The sequence below is a fragment of the Chrysochloris asiatica genome, unplaced genomic scaffold, assembly GCF_000296735.1.
Source record: "Chrysochloris asiatica unplaced genomic scaffold, ChrAsi1.0 scaffold00213, whole genome shotgun sequence".
Taxonomy (NCBI): Eukaryota; Metazoa; Chordata; class Mammalia; order Afrosoricida; family Chrysochloridae; genus Chrysochloris; species Chrysochloris asiatica.
Window position 1 is genome coordinate 1,339,843 of NW_006408731.1, and position 18,482 is coordinate 1,358,324.

Here is an 18,482-nt window from a genome sequence, read left to right on the forward strand (position 1 = left end):
TCCTTGGTACTAGCCTTGGCTTCAGATTGTTCCTCGCATGTTTTTTTTTATCATCTGTGTGTGTCTGTCTTTTATATAAGACACTAAGACACCACTCACACGAGATTAGGCTTAGGGCCCACCCTGCTCCAGTATGACCTTGTTAGCCCGTGTTCTCTTCCGAAAATTCTCAGCTTCATGAGTCCCTCAACCTCCCAGATCAAAGAAGGAAAGGGATGAGTCCAGGTGTGTTCAGGGTGAGGAGGGGTATGCGCCAAAGGCTCAAGGGGTAATAGGTTAGAGTGACTGAATTATTTATAAATAATTTAAAAGTTTGTAAATAATAGATAATCATTGACTGGACTATTTATTAATTTCAAAATGAAGGATTCAGTCTGTGTATAAACAGTTAATGCACTTGGTTGCTAACCAAGAGACTGGAGGTGCCAGACTCAGGTCCAGAGGCACCTGAGAAGAAAGGTCTGGTAGTCTTCTGAAAAACAAATCGGCTATTGAAACCCTGTGGAATGCAGTTCTCCTCTCACACACATAGGGTCACTGTGAATTGGAGTCTACTTGACAGTAACTTTTTAGTTTTTAAACTTTTAATTGTGAATTGAGTAAAGGTTTATAGAGCAGACCATCAGTTTTATAGTAAATACATCATATACTTAGTTTCAGTACAATGATTGCAATCCCCTCTGTGTACAGTTAACAGTATATACCTCTGTTCACTTTAACTTATATGTTGTCTTCCCCATCACCCATGTTAACATGTGTACCCTCTACTGTTATGGTGCTGTAGGATAAGCGTTTAATCACAATGTTGTCGGTTCAAACCTACCTTGCGAAATCCTATGCAGGGTCACTAGGAGTTGGAACTGACTTGTTGGCACTTAATAATACCCTACTACCCTCTAGCCAATGAATAATTTTCCCTTCCCTCCCATCCCTGGTAATCATTGTCTTTTATCCAGAATACCTTTTCTTCACTTTTTACTACAGTGGTCTCATACAATATCTGGGGTGTTTTTTCATGATTAAGGACCACTTTAATCATTTCAGTTATTTCTAATGAATATAGTGGGGTTACAGAAGGTTTCACTCATGCTCCCAGTAAGAATTAAGAGTTCTGAAATGTAAAGCAGATTACTCTTTGGCTACATAAAGGCAATATATTAAAGCATATTACAAAGTGAAAAAACAAGGAGACAGTCAGCAGAGCAAATACAAGTTGATTGTGCAAACAAGAGGGCTGAGAAACATCTCCTAGAGGTCAGTTCAAGGAAATAAGACTGCCTCACTCAAATAGAGGTTGACATAGGCTTTGATTGATTCTTCTTATCGACAGTCAAAGAAAAGCATCAAGGAAACTGAGGTTTATTGCTGCAGTTGGATCAGGCACCAAAGAGACAGTAATTCTGACTCTGTGCTGATATCTCTGTATCTGAGTCTTGAGTTCCTCTGGCAGGATGGCCTGCCATTGCTCCTGCACAATCTGTTCCTTTATGTGGATGTTGGGTCACAGCCACGGCTCAGCAAGCTCCTGGAGATGCCAGAGGACATCCCTGGGTCCAGGGGTACTCTCATAGTGGAACTGGGGGGATTCCTTTGTGGGATGGTCTTGAGGTCCTCAGTAGAGTCTTCTTCATGGAGGCTCTTTGGTGAAGTTCCTACAGGATCCATGAAACCTGGACCAGGGAAGCTGGTATGACTTTGGGCTCAACAGTCACTGTCTCATCTGGTGGTGACTTTATTTGACCATTGTGAGCATCATTCCTATTTCCTTGTGTCTCAGAGTGCTTGTCAGTCTGCATTCTGGAAGTATGGAGAGAATGTCATAAATTCCAGTTAGTCCTTGGAAACCCTATACAGGGCCCCTATGAGTGTGTGTGCCTGCTCCACAGCAGTTAAGGCCAGGCACCTGACTCTGGAAAAGGACTTTTTTATGTGTTTTTTTTTTTTTCAATTGACTAATTTCACTCAGCATGAGGTCCTCCAGGTTCACCCATGTTGTGAGGTGGTGTTATGGAGGCTCATGGTTATTCTTCAGTGTTGTGTAGTAGTCCATTGTATGTATGTACCAAAGTTTCACTATTCTGTTGATGGGCATTTAGGTTGTCCCCATCTTTTTGCTGCTGTGAATAGTGCTACAATGAACATGAGTGTGCCGAGATCTACTTGTGTCACCATGAGTTGAAATCAACTTGAAAGTAATAACAATAGCAGAAATTTTAGGAGATACTTGGTAGTGTATTTGGTATTTAAACTGTGTATGATGTGTGTGGGTGTTTAAATAATTATGAAGATGATACCTAATAGGTCCTAATGATGTGCAGATTTTTATAAAATAAGCCAAAGAACCTGAAAACAGGATGAAAAATGAAGGAATAAATGAATGGTTTATAGCAGACTTAATTCAAGTGCTTAGAATCGCTTGAACACAGCCCATGATAACTAGAAAATCATTTCCTGATACTCTTTGTTGGCAGAGGGGAACCTGTAATTCTCCTGAGGGATCGGTGTAACCCATTTAAACAGTTTCTGCTTCTGACAGTAAATGTCTCTCCCTGTCCAGCTCCAGTGGCTATTAGATAACTACGAAACTGCTGAAGGTGTGAGTCTGCCCAGAAGTTCTGTCTACAACCACTACCTTCGGCACTGCCAGGAACACAAGCTAGACCCTATGAATGCTGCTTCCTTCGGGAAACTGATTCGTTCAGTGTTCATGGGCCTGAGGACACGACGCCTGGGTACCAGGTGGGTGGGGGATGAGACCACAGGTCTGATGTCCCCAACTTCCTCCTTTCTTTAAGCAGAAATTGAACTCTTAGGGGAATATGGGACTTCTTCTTTCTGGTGAGTGTCCGAATCCAAGCCCTACTTTGGTTGAGTCTGGAAACATCCTGAGGTAACCATGCTCTGGGCGCAAATACTTTGAGCTTGACTACTATTTGAAAGGTCAGTGGTTCAAACCCACCCAGAGGTACTGCAGAAGAAAGGTCTGGTGATGTACTTCCAAAAAGTCACAGCCTTGAAAATCCTGTGGAACATAGTTCTAATGTTCTAATATGAGTCTCTGGGAGTCACGGTTGATGTCACAACAACGAACATGGGCCAGGGAGCCGTTCCTTGAAAATGCTTTACAGGGTCGGAACCGACTTGATGGCACTTAATAACAAAAACAACATGGTGGTAACCAGTCTGTTCTCTCCTTTAGAAGCTGGTGGTGGGACATGTAGGTACGATTCCATTCTCTCTCTTCATTTGAAAATTTCCATAAAAAGAAGTATTTTTTAAAAAAACATTTCCAGTAATCTCAGTCCTAGGGTGGTATAAACAGTTTACAGGCTCAGTTGTTAACCAAAAGATTGGAGATTCTAGTCCACTCCAAAATAAGACCTGGTGATCTACATCCTAAAGACTAACTATTGAAAACTCTGTGGAGCGCAGTTCTATTCTGATTCACATGAGGTCGCCATGCGTTAGAATCCGGTTTCTATGGTTAAACAAAATGGAACAGGTTTGCTCATTGCAGGACTTCTCAGAGGCACATGTTGGGAGTAGACTTTCCGCAGTTTGTCTGACTGAGGAACAGCTCATGACACCATTTTCTCGAGAACCCAAAGTGAGCCTGCTGTGAAGGGCTCTTGCAGATAGCTGACCCTGGCTGTTGATTTCTAGGGGCAACTCCAAGTGTCATTACTATGGGATCCGTCTGAAGCCAGACTCCCCGCTGAATGGGCTGCAGGAGGACACGCAGTACGTGGCCATGCAGCAGCAGCCCCTGCACCAGAAGCCCAGGTGGGTGAACCAAGTCCAGGCGGGCGTGTCCTTTGGGGAAAACACTCACATCCACACTGCTCTCCAGTGTCCAAGGGGGAGCTGAGACACCCAGGTAAGGTGTGAGGAGAGCAAGAGATGGGGGCTCATGTTTCCTAACCAGGAGTTTTGCGAGAGACAGAGCCAGTGAGAGGAGAGAGACAGCGAATGTGTGTGTGTACATATATAAGGGGAAATAAAAAAGTATTGTGCAAAATCATAGGAACCTTGATTAAGCAAAAATATCAAAATGTGAATATCCTCCATCTAGGTCTATACACTTCTGAAGGCAGTGTTTCTGTCGCTAACCCTTCCTTGAAGAATTTTGCACTTGATTTATACCATGTCAAAACAGCACTTTGGTATCCTCAAGGGACTAAAATCATGTTCCTTTGAAATGTTCTTTGAGTTCTGGGAGCAAAACAGTATCTGAAAAGGTAAGACCAGGGTTATAGAGTAGATGAAGGCAAGGCCTCCCAATGAAATTCTCCTAGGATAACCCTTGCTGCCCTCCAAGGATAAGCAGGTGCATAGTCACGATGAAAAAATTTCTGCAGCCCAACTTTCCTGGTCTTTTTCTCACTAATGTAATTTTCAGTTTTCTTAAAAGTTCTTCATAAGTCCCTACGATTGTCCTGTGTCCTTCAAGAAAACATCAAGATTACCCCTCTTAGAATTCCAAAAACACAGTTGTCATAACCTTCTGAGCTTACCTTTCTGCCTTGAATTGAACTAGTCCAGCAGATTCCTTTGGAAGCCACTGTTTTGATGGACCTTTTTTTCTGAAGGCTTCCTAATGAGATTAAGACAAGTGTATTCCTGAGAGGACTTTTGTGCAGCTATCCACTGATCACCAAGACAGGTTTAGACATATTTTATTTAGAATAAACCTGTACACATATGAACAGTACTTTTAGCAAAGATTTTTTTACCTGTATATATGAGAGGGCTTCAAAAGTTCATGGGAAAATGTAATTGAGAGAAATACAATTTTTTTCATGAACATTTTGAAGTTCCCTCGTGTATGTGTGTCTGTCATATTTTGTATATGTATACATCACGTGTATGTGTCTACTGTTGTGTGCTGTCAATTCCAACTCATAGTGACCCCATGTGACAGAGTAGAACTGCTCCAAAAGGTTTTCTAGACTCTGATAGATACAAAGAGATCGAGTGTGTGTGTGTGTGTGTATACACAGGATCATGCATATATGATATATGCATAGATGTGTGTATGTATGTACACATACACAAATGCTCACCTGAAGGTTGGTGGTTCAGGTCCACCCAGGGGCACCTCAAAAGAGGTGATTTACTTCACAAAAATCATCCATTGAAAACTCTATGGAGCACAGTTCTACTCTGACTCACATGAAGCTGCCATGAATCAGGGCCAACTTGACACCAATTGTTTATATATATATATATATGTATGTATGTATGTATACACACACACCCGTATGTATGGGCTTCATTAAGTTCACAGAAAAATGGAATTGAAAGATAATGGAATCTTTCCATGAACTTTTTGAAGGCACCTCATATATATGAGGGGACTTTATATAAAGAGAGGAGAGAGTTTACTTCAAAGAATTTTCTCACCTGATTAGGGTGGAGGGAGGTGCAAGTCCCAAATCCATAGTCCCAGCTACAGGCTGGAGTTACCTGCAAGCTTGTGCCCTGAAATCCGCAGGTCAGGTAACAGGAAGAATGAAAAGTGTTGGAGGCTTAACATACCCCAGACCCCCTTTTTGCTCTTAAGACCTTCAGCTGAATGTATAAAACCTACCCACATGTGGGAGGCTAACTTGCTTTACTTGAGGCCAACTGATTTAATCCCATAGAAGTACTAGACTAGTGTTTACCAAACAGCTGTGCACCAGTGCTGATTGAACGATGTTGGCGTATAAAATTCACCACCACATAGTGCATAAAGCCTCATCCAGAGAGAGAATGATAAAATAAGTCAAGTGTAATAATAACCTCAATAAGTTACTCAAAACAGCCCAAGCCAGGAGAAGTACTGCTGCTTCCTAGCATATCAATCCAATGGCTAGGAAGGCCTGGTCATTCTGGGAAATGTTCTCCATCTATCACAAAGCTGCTCATCTTTTTAGGCAGGGGTCAGTAAACTTTTCCTGGAAAGCGCCAAATAGTCAAAATTTTTGGCTTTGCAGATGGGACAGTCTCTTTTGCAACTATTCAACTCTGCCTCAGTAGCTCAAAAGCAGCCATAGATGATACATAAATGAATGAGTGTGGCTATGTGTCAGTACATTTTACAAACTTGTAAAATTGTATTGGCACATAGGTGGTAAGCTAGATCTGGCTTGCAGGCTGTAGGTTGCAGACCCCTAGTTTAAGGTCACACTCAAATTCAGCTTCCTGGAAGGCTTCCAGGGCACTCCTCGCCCCTCGGCTCCCTCTCTAGCACCTAGATTATGCTGATTGTGAGCACCTCCATGTGATTCCATCACGCCTAGCACCTGGCCTACTGTGCAGAGAGGCCGCTTGGTGAATCTGTGTGATTCTAACTAAAATCCAGTGTGGCTGCTTCAAAGTACCCCAGTGACACCTAACCATATGGTCAGCCATGGGAGTTGGAGGGCACAGAACATTTCCTGGGAGCTAACAGATAAGAATGGAGCCAATTTTGACCCTTGGTTTTCAAGGCATGGACCACATTGTATTTTGTTGTTGCTGCTACTGAATTTGGTCCTTGCAAAATCAGGTGGTGGTAGTGGTGGTTGTATGCTGTCTAGTGGGTTCCAAATCATAGTGGGCCTGTATAGGGTTTCTGAGGCTGTAAAACTTGATGGGAGCAGAAAGCCTCATCTTTCTCCCGTGGAGTGACTGGTAGAGTCGAACTGCTGACTTTGGGATTAGCAGCCTAACTCATAACCCACTACACTGAGAGGGCTCCTTAGAAGCCAGGTAGAGTGCTGTTTTAGAAGCTTTAGTCTAGAATTCTCGCCTTCTATGTGGGAGACCCAGGTTTGATTCTGAACCAGTGCACTCCTGCACAGCCACAACCCCTCTGCCAGGGTGCTGAGCCGGTTTCAGCAGAGCCTCCAGATTAAGATGGACTAAAAAGACCTACTGATTGGTGACCTACTTCCAAAATCAGCCAATGAACCCTCCATGGAGTACGATAGTCCAGTCTTCAACCAATCTTGGAGATGGCACAGGACAGGGCAGGGTGTTCTTTGTTGTGCATGCGGTGGTCATAAGTCGGGGTGCCTCCACAGCAGCCAACAACAGCTCATGTTTTCTGAACAGGCTTGCCATTCACATTCAGGCCTTAAGTGATCTAGGTTGGATGTCCCTGGCTCTGTTGCTAAGTCAGCAGCCGCCTGACTGACCTGGCGTTTCTCCCATCTTCACTGTCCCCTTGGCCCTTCCTTCCATACAAAGTGGATGCTCCTGTCTCTGATTGACCTTGTCCTGTCCCCTACCCAGCCTTCTGTTACTTCCCAAGGTGTACTGTAGGCTCTGAGGACACCCCAGCTCTGGAAACCCCTCATCGGTTGAGGTTTCTCCGGGTTCTGTCTGATGAGGGCAAGATGGATTTCTCGGAATTTTCTTTGAGACCACACAATGGAAAGCTGTTTGTGATTCTATTCAAAGAAGTACAGTGGCCTCCTAAGAGATAATTTTTTTTTTTTTTTAAATACTCCATGTTTATAGGAGCATTATTCACAGTAATCGAAAGATGCCTGTCTATCAACAGATGAATGGATAAACAAAATGTGGTGTATGCACAGTATGGAATATTACTCAGTTGTAAGAGAAATGAAGTTTTGGTACATGCTACAACATGTATGAATCTTGAAAACATCATGCTGAGTGAAAGAAGCCAGACACAAGAGGACAAATAATGTGATCCCACTTACTTAAAATATCTGGTATAGGCAAATACCAAAAGGAAAGTAGATTAGTGGTCCCAGTGGAGTGGGGACATTGGGAGATGAGGCATTATTGGGTAAGAGGTACAGAGTTTTTGTTTGGGGTAATGAATGGCACTTGGTGCTAGGAAGTGGTGATGATTGTTCAACACGGGGAACATAATTAATGCCACTGAGTTATACAATTAAAACAATGGTTAAAATAGCAAATTTTTATATAGGTAGTCCCTGAATTGACATATTCAAGTAACATGTAACTGCACTTATGACTGTCCATATGCTTGTTTTTTATGTCATCATTAGTAATATGTATGACATGTAATATTGCAGTGTGTAATTTGCTGATGTTATCATTCTTGTGCCAACCCCCTTAAAAAATAAAGATTAGATAGCAAAGATACTAATAATAAAAGGCAATAATAATGAAAACTAAGATAAACAAAAGAGATATTCAACTTATGTTGGAACCAACTTAATGACAGAGCCATCAGAACAGACTTCATTATAAGCTGGGGGTTTTCTGTATATATTTTTACCACACACATGCACAAATCCCAAAGGGAATCTTGCTCAGTACCCTGGTCCCTGGGCCCATCCAAGGCCATACTGCTCAAGCTCACGGTGCCATCTGCCCAGGTACCGGCCTGCCCAGAAGACAGACAGCCTCGGGGACAGCAGCTCCAAGAGCAGCCTGCACAGCACGCCCGAGCAGGCCACGGCCGCCCAGAGCCCACACCACCAGAAGTACTTAGGTGAGAGAGCCCACCCCAGTGTCACCCCATCCATCCCAGGGAGCAGGGACCTGCTGTACCGACCTCGAGGTCCAATCAACTCTTCTGGAGGCCCCTGGGTTTTAGCATCAGTAGCATCCGAAGGGATGTGCCTTAAATCATTTCCTTGTATAAGACTGTCTTAGTTTCCTACTGCTGCTATTACAAAAATCGCTGCAAGTGAGTGGCTTTAATAAACAGAAATTTATTTTCTCACAGATTAGGAGGCTAGAAAGGAACGCTTGGCTGGTAACTGAAAGGTTTGCAGTTTGAACCACCCAGTGACTCTGTGGGAGAAAGACCTGGAGATCTGCTTCCATAAAGATTACAGCCTAGGAAACCCTCCGGGACAGTACTGTCCTGACACATGGAGCCGCTAATAGTGGGAATTGATTGGATGGTACCTCACAACAACAACAGGAGGAGGACTGAAACCCAGAGGCATTGATAAGGAAGAGGTCACAGCTGGTCCCAGGACGAGCACAAGCTTTGGAATAGCATGTGTACTTGCCCGTCATTCCAATAAAGGACTAAATAAACTGCTGAAGAGCATAAAAAAGGACTGAAACATCCCAGTACATTTTAGGGAGGGAGCTTTATCTTTTCTCTAAAAGTTGTAAAGACTGTATAAAGATGTGGAGATTATTAATGGAACACAGTACACCATGAACAAATAAGAGAACACATAAAAGTCTAAGATTATCTCCATGCAGCTTAAAAACGTCTTGAAGTTCTAACTCCATTTACATAAATGGAAACGTGAGTCTGTACGAGAAACATTAAAAGTGTGTTTAATGCAACAACAAAAAAAACCCTAATCAGTGGGAATCCCTTTTTCAAAAGATTGGTGAGTGTTTTCAGTTACAATATTTGAAGTAGTAGTATTTTTGGATCCCCAGTTTCACTCACTATTTAAACCCTTTTACCCCTACTGGTACATGCAGACACCACTTACATTTTCTGCCTCGGGTTTCTGGGGACGCTTTTTTACCACTACACTACGTGCTGTCATCAGCAGGGGGACTTGAGTAACTATAAAATGGAAGTTTGTTGGCTCTATACTATTGGGTTGAGAGGTTATTGTATGAGGTGCCGCACCCTGGAGGAATGATCATGTAAAACTTTTGTCTCTTTGGGCTTCTATACCACGAGATAAAACTTCTAAATATATTTACTGTTTCCTGTATGTTGTTGGGAATGTGTGGTTTTGGGGGTTAGGTGATATTCAGCTGACTAAGTTATTTTCAGGCACAATGTAAGCTCTTGTCTTTGACATACTGTATGACCAATGGTACATATAAGTACTACTTACATTTTTGTTTGCCTCTTGGGTTTCTGAACAGCAAGATAACCTTGTAAGTATATTTACAGTTTCTTGTGAGTTACTGGGAAGGTGTGATCTTTAGGATTAGATAATATTCAAGTGAATAACTTATTTTCAGGCACAGTGTAAGGGCATATTACAGCGCCCTTGGCATACTGCATGTTTGCCTCATGCAATGGTCAAGGACTTATCTTCTGGTTTATGAGCTGTAAGTAGTTGTGCAATAAGATGTAATTTATTGCAGTAGTAATGCTCCCATGACAGCAGCTCATTACATGAAATCAAAACAAGAAGTAGACCCTCCTTTCTTGTCAGGAACAAGCCAGGAGTCAAAGAGGTACCAACTAACATCCGGCTTCAGCAGGTTGGAAAGCATTTGCCTGTCAAGGGCACCAGAAGGCGGTGCAGAGAATGCAGCATGAAGAAGAAGCAGACTCGAACTACAATTATGTGCAACCACTGCAGGGTGCCTTTATGTGTTGCCCCATGTTTCCAAAAGTTTCACACAGTAAAATAAAATTGCTAAGAAAAAACAAACTTTTCCTGCTTCATTCTACCTATCCTACCTCCAGAGTCCACTGATAGATATGTGTACCACTTAATATTTTTTTAAAAATTCATCTTTCATAACAAAAAGAACAAAAAATACTCTGATGCAGCATGCATTCATTTCATTAGTGGATCAATTTTAAAACTTCCCAACATAAAATGATTCAGTTATGAAAGGATTAAAAAAACCCACAAAACACCCAAAAGCTGATCCCAGTCAGACAAGAGAATAAGGCCTCTATTATATCCTTTATATTAAATGTTACCTTACTAGAAACTAGATCGTTTATATCTAAAGCCAACATTAGTCTTGGAGGAATGAGTCTGCAGTCAGTCTAGTCTATTCAAATGCGAGAACAATGAAAAATTAAAAGTACAAAACTTGAGTTATGAGAGACCAATTTTTATTTACCAATGGTATAAATATCTTACATGAAAATTCAAAAAAAGATCTACTGGAGAGCTTAAGGGTCAAAAGATTTAATGTGATCTCTGAAATACCTGTTTCTAAGGCTGGCTTTTTAGTTGTCATGTATAACTCATTCCAGCTAGGATCCCTAGCCCAGTTTCAGATTTCTTTATTTGTCTTTGAGGATATTAAGATTCCTTCTATATTCACTCATTGGCCTAAGGATTATTTTTTAATTTTTTTTGGTGAGAATACACAGCAAAATATACACCCATGCATCCGTTTTCTCCATGTACAGTTGAGTAACATTTGTTACATTCTTCGCATTATATTGCCATTCTGATATTTATCACCATTGACTTAGGTGCAGTACCCCTCTGGTAGCATAGAGGTTACAAATCCAGCTGCTAGCCTCAGGGACAGCAGTTCAAAACCACCAGCTGTTTTGTGGGAGAAAGATGAGACTAAGAGCTAACTCCGCACATAACCACCAAACACACACCCCCTCAACTTCTCATCTGTCTTTTTTAGAGTTACTGTCCACAGTTCGATCTCACAGATTATTCTGTAAAAGAGTATAATGCTCATAGCAAACAAACATTCTTTGCTAATTTAGCTAAACAGTTGTTTGAAGATGACTTCAGGGAATAATTCAGGTTTGTAGTTGGAAGATTTCACAGAGACAGAATCAGGGATTCATTCAATCTCAGAAGAGCCAATAAGTGTGAATTCTGTAAGAATTTGAACAAATATGAGAAACTCTTGGTAAGCATTCTACTAGGCTTGTGGGAACAGGGATTGTGGTTTACCCAGCCAGTCAGTTAAATGGATTATTCCACAGATTCTGCTGGTATATAAATTATAAAAGGTTTTCTTGTGATTCGACTGAAAGTTTACAGAGCAGTTTATCCATTTTACATTTAACAAATCACACCTTGTTTCACTGCAATGATTACAATCCTCTCCATGTACCATCAATCAACAGTATTTACCTCTGGTAGTATAGTGGTTACGAATCGGGCTGTGAACCTTAAGGTCAGCAGTTTAAAACTACCAGGGGTTCTGTAGGAGAAAGATGAGGCTTTCTGCTCCCATAAAGATTTACAGCCTCAGAAACCCTGTACAGGGTTGCTATGAGTCGGAACCAACTCCACAGCACATAACAACAACAACAATACAGCTTTCCTTCAGCTATTCCTAGAAATTGTTATTATACCCAGGATGTATGAGATGTTGAAGTCTTCAGATGAAGTACTCCAAAAATGTTGACAGGGTGAGTTGTTGGTGATAATGAGGAGCAGCCCAAATTCTCAAAAACAAGACATTTCACACTTTCTTTCCCACTATATCGTAGAGAAGGAACTGTCAAAGAGAACTGCTTACTTCAAGTTTGGAATACCTTAGCTTTAGGGGCTTTCGTCTTCAGCAAAATAGTCAAACTTGGGAAGACTGAGCTAAGTATGTTCAAATTCAAAGGACTGTTATGCCTTTAAAAAGACCCTGGTGGTACTGTAGGATAAACACTGGACTGCTAAATGGAAGGATGGCATTTCAAACCCAGCAGCTGGTCCATGGGAGAAAGAAGAGGCTTTCTGCTCGCCCATAAAGATTTACAGCCTGGGAAACCCTATACAAGGTCATACTGAGTTGAGGGTTATGTCCTTGTCTAAGGGGATTAGTTTGTTAAGGGAGGCACAATTTGACCTGGCAGGAGTTTCCTCTCTAGTCACTTCAAACAATGAGTGACAGTTGGGTACTATTAGTTGCTAATAATAGTCTAACCAGAAAATGAAACCACTGTGAGCAGGATTTGAACCTACACAGGAAAAAGGCACTGTATTTCAAATCTAGTGACTTAATCACTAGGCCATCAGAGCATATATTCTATATACTCTGTATCAGTCATGGTTTGATTCAAAATCACAATGTTTTAGGCTTTGCAAAAAGTTAAAAATTAATAGACTACAGGATCTGAAGGAGTCATGGTGTGGCATTGTAGGACAAGCACTGGACTGCTAACCACAAGGTCAGCAGTTCAAACCCACCAGCCACTCCTTGGAAACCCTATACAGAGTCTCTCTATGTTGGAAAGACTTAACAACAACAACAGAATCTGAAAACGCACAACATTAGAAAAGCACAGTGCCCTGGAATGGAGAATTTTCAGGTAAAGAAAAAGGCTGCAGGCTAATGTATTAGACAGCAAAGTCACTTTGAACCACTAGGTTGGTGGTTCACGCTCACCAGATGCTCCTAGGAAACCCTATACAGAGTCATTATGGGTTGGAACCGACTTGATGGCACTTAACAACAACATAACTATAAAGGAATCCTGGTGTGGCCCTATAGGAATAAACACCGGATGGCGAGGTAGGTTTGAACACAAGATCAGTGGTTCAAACCACAAGTTTAGTAGTTCAAACTCACCAGCAGCTCGTTGGAAACTCTATATAGGGTTGCTGTGAGTCAGAATCAACTCGATATTACATAGTAACAACAACAATGGGTTGCTAGGGAGTACTGGTGTGGCATCATATGAAAGCACTGGACCACAAGGTCAGTTTGAAGGGAAAGATCGGTGGTTCAAACTCACCAGCCACTCCTCAGAAACCCTATACAGGGTCACTGAGTTGCAATCAACTGATCAGCACTTACCAACACCACCAACAACAATTCAGAGCAATATAAAACATGTAAGACTGTACCCTGTCAAGGGTGGAAATTTTGTGAGACCCAGAAAAATAAGGTAGTCCCATCAAATTCTAGCTCTCATAATACGGTACATGTACAGTAGTAGGATATATATATATATATATTTACATTTTTATTGTGAATTATGTGATAGTTTACATGGGAGAACATTAGCTTTATATTCATCCTATCATATTTCATTTCATTGCAATGATTACAATCCCCTCCATGCATCATCAAACAACCAAAGTGTACACCCCGCAAGCCTGCTCCCTGGTCATCAGCACACAGCCCCTCTCCCTCCCAGAGTCCAGAGTCCCCAGCTGCTCCATCACTCTATGTCATCATTTCTGCCTCCATCTCTGGCATCACTGCTTCTCTGGATAGGGTCCCACACTCTGCTCCTCTCCTTTAATGGTCCCAAGGACCTCCGCTCCTGGACTGCAAAATCAAGTACTCCCCTCTTGTTACAAAACATCTACCTTTACATTTTCAACCCTCACAATCAGTCCTGATAGCAATTCACTGTTGTACCACAAGAGTCATATCCCCATCTCCTTTCATCAGCCCCATCCAGGCAGACTGGAAACCACTCAGTGGAGATTCTACATTCCCCTGCAGCCTCTGGAAGGATCATCTTTTAGACAAAATATATGTCTGCAAAATTAGGTATAAAAATAATTATTTTGAATGAGAAATCAAACCAATGACAACTCTTAAAATGCTGATATCACAAACATAATTTAAAAACTAAGTTACTGATGTTGTTAAGTGCCATTGAGTTGATTCCAACTCATAGAGACCTAGTATAGGGTTTCCAAGGAGCAGCTAGTGATCTTGCAGTTCAAATCGACTTTGCGATCCAGTGCTTATCCTACATCTCCACGGACTAGTTTTCGTTGTGATTTGAGTGAAAGTTTACAGGGCAGACAGTCAGTTTTACATTCTACAAATCAAATACTTTGTTTCATTATAATGATTATAACCCCCTTCATGTACCATCAGTTACTTTGTTTCATTACAATGATTATAATCCCCTCCATCAGTTAACAGTATTTCTCTCTATTCATTTTAGCTCTCTCTCTCTTTTTTTCCTCTTTCTTTTAAACACTAAGGCATATAAAATAATTTAAACCACCAAAGGGCACATTCTGCAAGCCTGCCCCCTGGCCTCCAGCTCTCAGTCCCTCTCTTTCCACGAATCTAGAGTCCTCAGCTGCTCCCTCCATGTTCTCATCCCTGCCTCCATCTCTGGTGTTGCTGCTTCTCTCGATAGGTCACACATTCCGCTTGTGCTCTTCTCCCTTGATGGTCCTAGGGTTCTCTATTCCTGGAATGTAAGATTAACTACTCCCCCATTTTTGTTACAAAACTTCTACTTTTACAGTTGTGGCAGTCTCAATGAGTCTTGAGCCAAAAATGTAAATTTGAACATTTCCCACCTGAATTTAGAGATTATCATATATGTTGATTCTTCCTGCAGGGGGCGCTATTGTCTTTGGTGCATCCTAGCTCCTCTCTTCCCAGGACGCATCTCTGGTTTTCATCACTCTCGCCTCAGCGTCTTTAAACCCGGTTTCCAGACCCTGGTGCTAGGCATCTGTGGTCAACGAGAGTGCTGGCCGTGACCACCACGAGTAGTTCTGCAATTCCCTCCTTGATTCCTCACCTGCCTGGAGCTAAATTCTCACAGTACATTTAGGTTTTTTTGGGGTTTTTTTCCTTTTCATCTTCCTTCACTACACTTGAGACTTCCTGGCAGTCTTTTTATTCAGAGACGGTTGGGGATACGCCCTGAATCGGGAAACAAAAGACAGTGGATCTCTTTCTGGAGGCTGCTCGACAGGACTACTTTCAGTCCCCCAGGCAGATGCCGTCGAGCAAAACCCCGGAGAGGATAACTTGCGGGCTCCCAGAACCAGACGGAAAATTTCAGTCTGACATTCAGTTTTCCTTCAGGAGTAACCGCAATACTAGAGTCAATATAAAAGGTCTAAAAATAGGTTTCGACAAGATTATTTTTCATTTTGCTATAAAAAAAAAAATGGTACTAACAAGCCATAGAAATATTTCTGATCCACTGCTTCCGTAAGGGGGTGTAGCTCAGTGGTAGAGCGCGTGCTTAGCATGCACGAGGCCCCGGGTTCAATCCCCGGCACCTCCACTTTTGTTGCGATGCTCATTCGCTCACCACCTTTTCGGTTCTTAACTCACACAAGAACCAATTCAATTCAGTTCTGCTTTTTCATACCTACTCTTTGCTCTTCCAGGTCTTTGTCACCACACTACGTCAACAAGCGGAAGACAAAATGAAAAGGACCGGGTTAGCAACAACTAGCTCTGATTCTAGAATAAAAAACAATCGAGGCACCAAATTAACAAGTTCTTGGAAACAGAATCGCTGTTGGTCGGAATCAACTCGATGGCACTTAACAACAACATCTCATTTGGTTAATGCGCCAGACTGCAAAGTAGGTTTGAACCTACTTTGGTTCAAGTTCACCAGTCGCTCCTCGGAAACCCATAGATGGGTCGGAACCGACTCGGCGACACTTTACAACAACAGCTCGTTTGGTTGGCGCTGTCGAATAAACACTGGACAGGTAACTGAAAAGTCAGCGGTTCAAACCACCAGCCACTCCTTGGAAACGCTATAATACAGCTTTCTGAGTCGGAACCGATTTGAAGGCACTTAAAACAACATCTCAAGCTACATTAAAGAGCAAGAAAACACTGAAAGAAGGAAAACATGCAAAGCCCATAGGAAAATTTCCTTGGATCCCTTCGTTTTTCTGAGCTTTCTCCTGGGTCAAGAAACAGACCAGAGGAGAGAAAAACTTTCCCCAGAGGTTTTCCTGAGGATGCAACATCCCTCTTCCTCTTCTCCCTATATTTTATGGATTTATTGGATTCATTGTTACTGTTCCTGCCTTTAATTAGAGTAGATTTTTGGTGAAGTATGATGTATCGTGCTCAGCAGCTGCTCCTTGGAAACCCTATACAGGGTCGCTATGGGTCGAAGTCGACTCGACGGCACTTAACAACAACAACAACATGATGTATCATTGGATCCAGATAAAAGTTCGCTATTGTGTTAAAGTCAAGTCCTCTTATTTGACTGACTACATGCAGCACTTGACTAAATTTAAGATGAGATAAGGAGGGGAATCAGTGAATAAATACACACCCCTTTATCCTCTTCTGACTCCAGGCTTCATCCCACATTTTGAAGGACCACACACACGTATGTGGCACACTTGCAAGCTTCATGCACACACCTGGCTAAGAGTCACTCATGGGCTAGTACTATCAGGCCTAGAGGCATGCGCCCTAATGGCATGGTCTGCTCTTAGAAGGATGCATTCAAGGGAAAGAGGTGTATACAGAATTCTAGAAGGAAGTTCAGGGCTTCTTAGGTAGGGAATTCTGGAAGAATGTGGACTCCATACTTGTAGTCCACTCCATACATGGCTCTTATGTATGTCATAAGCACCCCATGTTTAGGATTAAGCATTAGTATTGGGTGTATGCCCTAGAGTTTAAGGGAACATTCGTGTTTAATAATACCTAAAATGGTCTCTTCCAATGTAGTTAACCTTCCATGCTGTCTTTTCCAAAATACCATTTCCTGACTCATGTATGAGTATGTGTGGGTCTATGTGTTTTAATGGAAGAACCACAGGAATTTCGTCTGTGAAGTGGATAAATCTACCAATGAGTACTAAATTATTTTCCAAGTGGAAAATAAAATCTGTATGCTACTTAAAATATTTTTTTGGTTAGTATTAATTGGTAATGGAACACTGTGGGCTAAGGTGTCAGACTGCAAAATTATCTGAACTGCAAGGTCAGTGGTTCAAGCTCACCAGCTGCTCCTTGGAAATCCTATACAGGGTTGCTATGGGCGGGACTCTACTCAAAGGCACTTACCAACAACAATGGAATGATCTCACTAATCACATTTCAAGTGCTCAATAGTACTAAGTGCTAATAGTTACAGTTTGGCCAGCATAGATAAAGAACATTTTCATCATCTTAAGAATTCTATTGAGCTAAGAGTATTTTATTTTTTTTAAGAGAAAGCTTAACTCCAACAAAATATGCAATTTTACTTTAAAAACACAATATTATTCAAGCACATTCAGGTTTAAAAAAAAAAAAAAAATTGGGCAACTAAAGGAATTCATTTGCAAATGTACAAATAAATGTCCTTGAGGTGAATGAAGGATTCAAGTCTTACCACAGCTTTCTTTTTTTTTTTTTTGGGGGGGGGTAGGGGTTGCGGGGGGGAAATGAAGTGGTGTGTGTGTGTGTGTGTCTGATAAACATAAATTAGAAAAGATGAATCCACCATTAGAACTTGTTGGATAACATTGTCTAACACTAACTGAAAAGTTTAATCGATTTGTTACTATTGGTGCATCAAACTCTAGAGAATGACTTGTTAAAGTGCCAGCAAGTGGGTTCAGATTCATAGCGACTCCTGTGTAAGATTTCCAAGGAGTGGCTGGTGGATTTGAACTATTGGCCTTGTGGTTAGCAGTCCACTGCTTATCCTACAGTGCCACACCAAGATGCCAAAGAATTACTCAGGCACCACCAAATGGCCATCTGGGGAGCAACAAAGTAATTTGCTTTATATGAAGTTTTGAGATGGCCAACATCTTTTTTCCTATGAATTGTAACCGACTTGACAGCACCTAACAAGAACAAACATCTTTTGTAACTGTAGATTTTTGTTTTCATGGATTCATAAAACTATACTGAGGACCTGTTTTTGTACTTTTTTTCTTTAGCTTCAGAAAGTGTAACTTTAGTATTGAGTTCAACATTTGTAATTAATTTTTCCCCTAATAAATGTTTAAATGTTTCCATTTTTTATTGAGGTACCCAAAGGAAACTTACCCAAGGAAACATAAAAAAGAAAAAAAACCTCTGTTCATTGGCTACCTAAAATGGGAGGAGGGGACTATAAAGGCACAACGTGTATGGCTTACAAGTTTTCAAAAGTATGCTTAGTTTCAGAGCAAGGG

At 41.5% G+C, this 18,482-nt stretch overlaps 1 non-coding gene across 1 annotated transcript; it reads left to right on the top strand.

Moving 5' to 3' along the window:
* Positions 1-15,541: 15,541 nt before the first annotated feature.
* On the top strand, positions 15,542-15,613 carry TRNAA-AGC. Its single transcript has one exon. It is a non-coding gene; the product is annotated as a tRNA-Ala (tRNA).
* Positions 15,614-18,482: the final 2,869 nt, after the last annotated feature.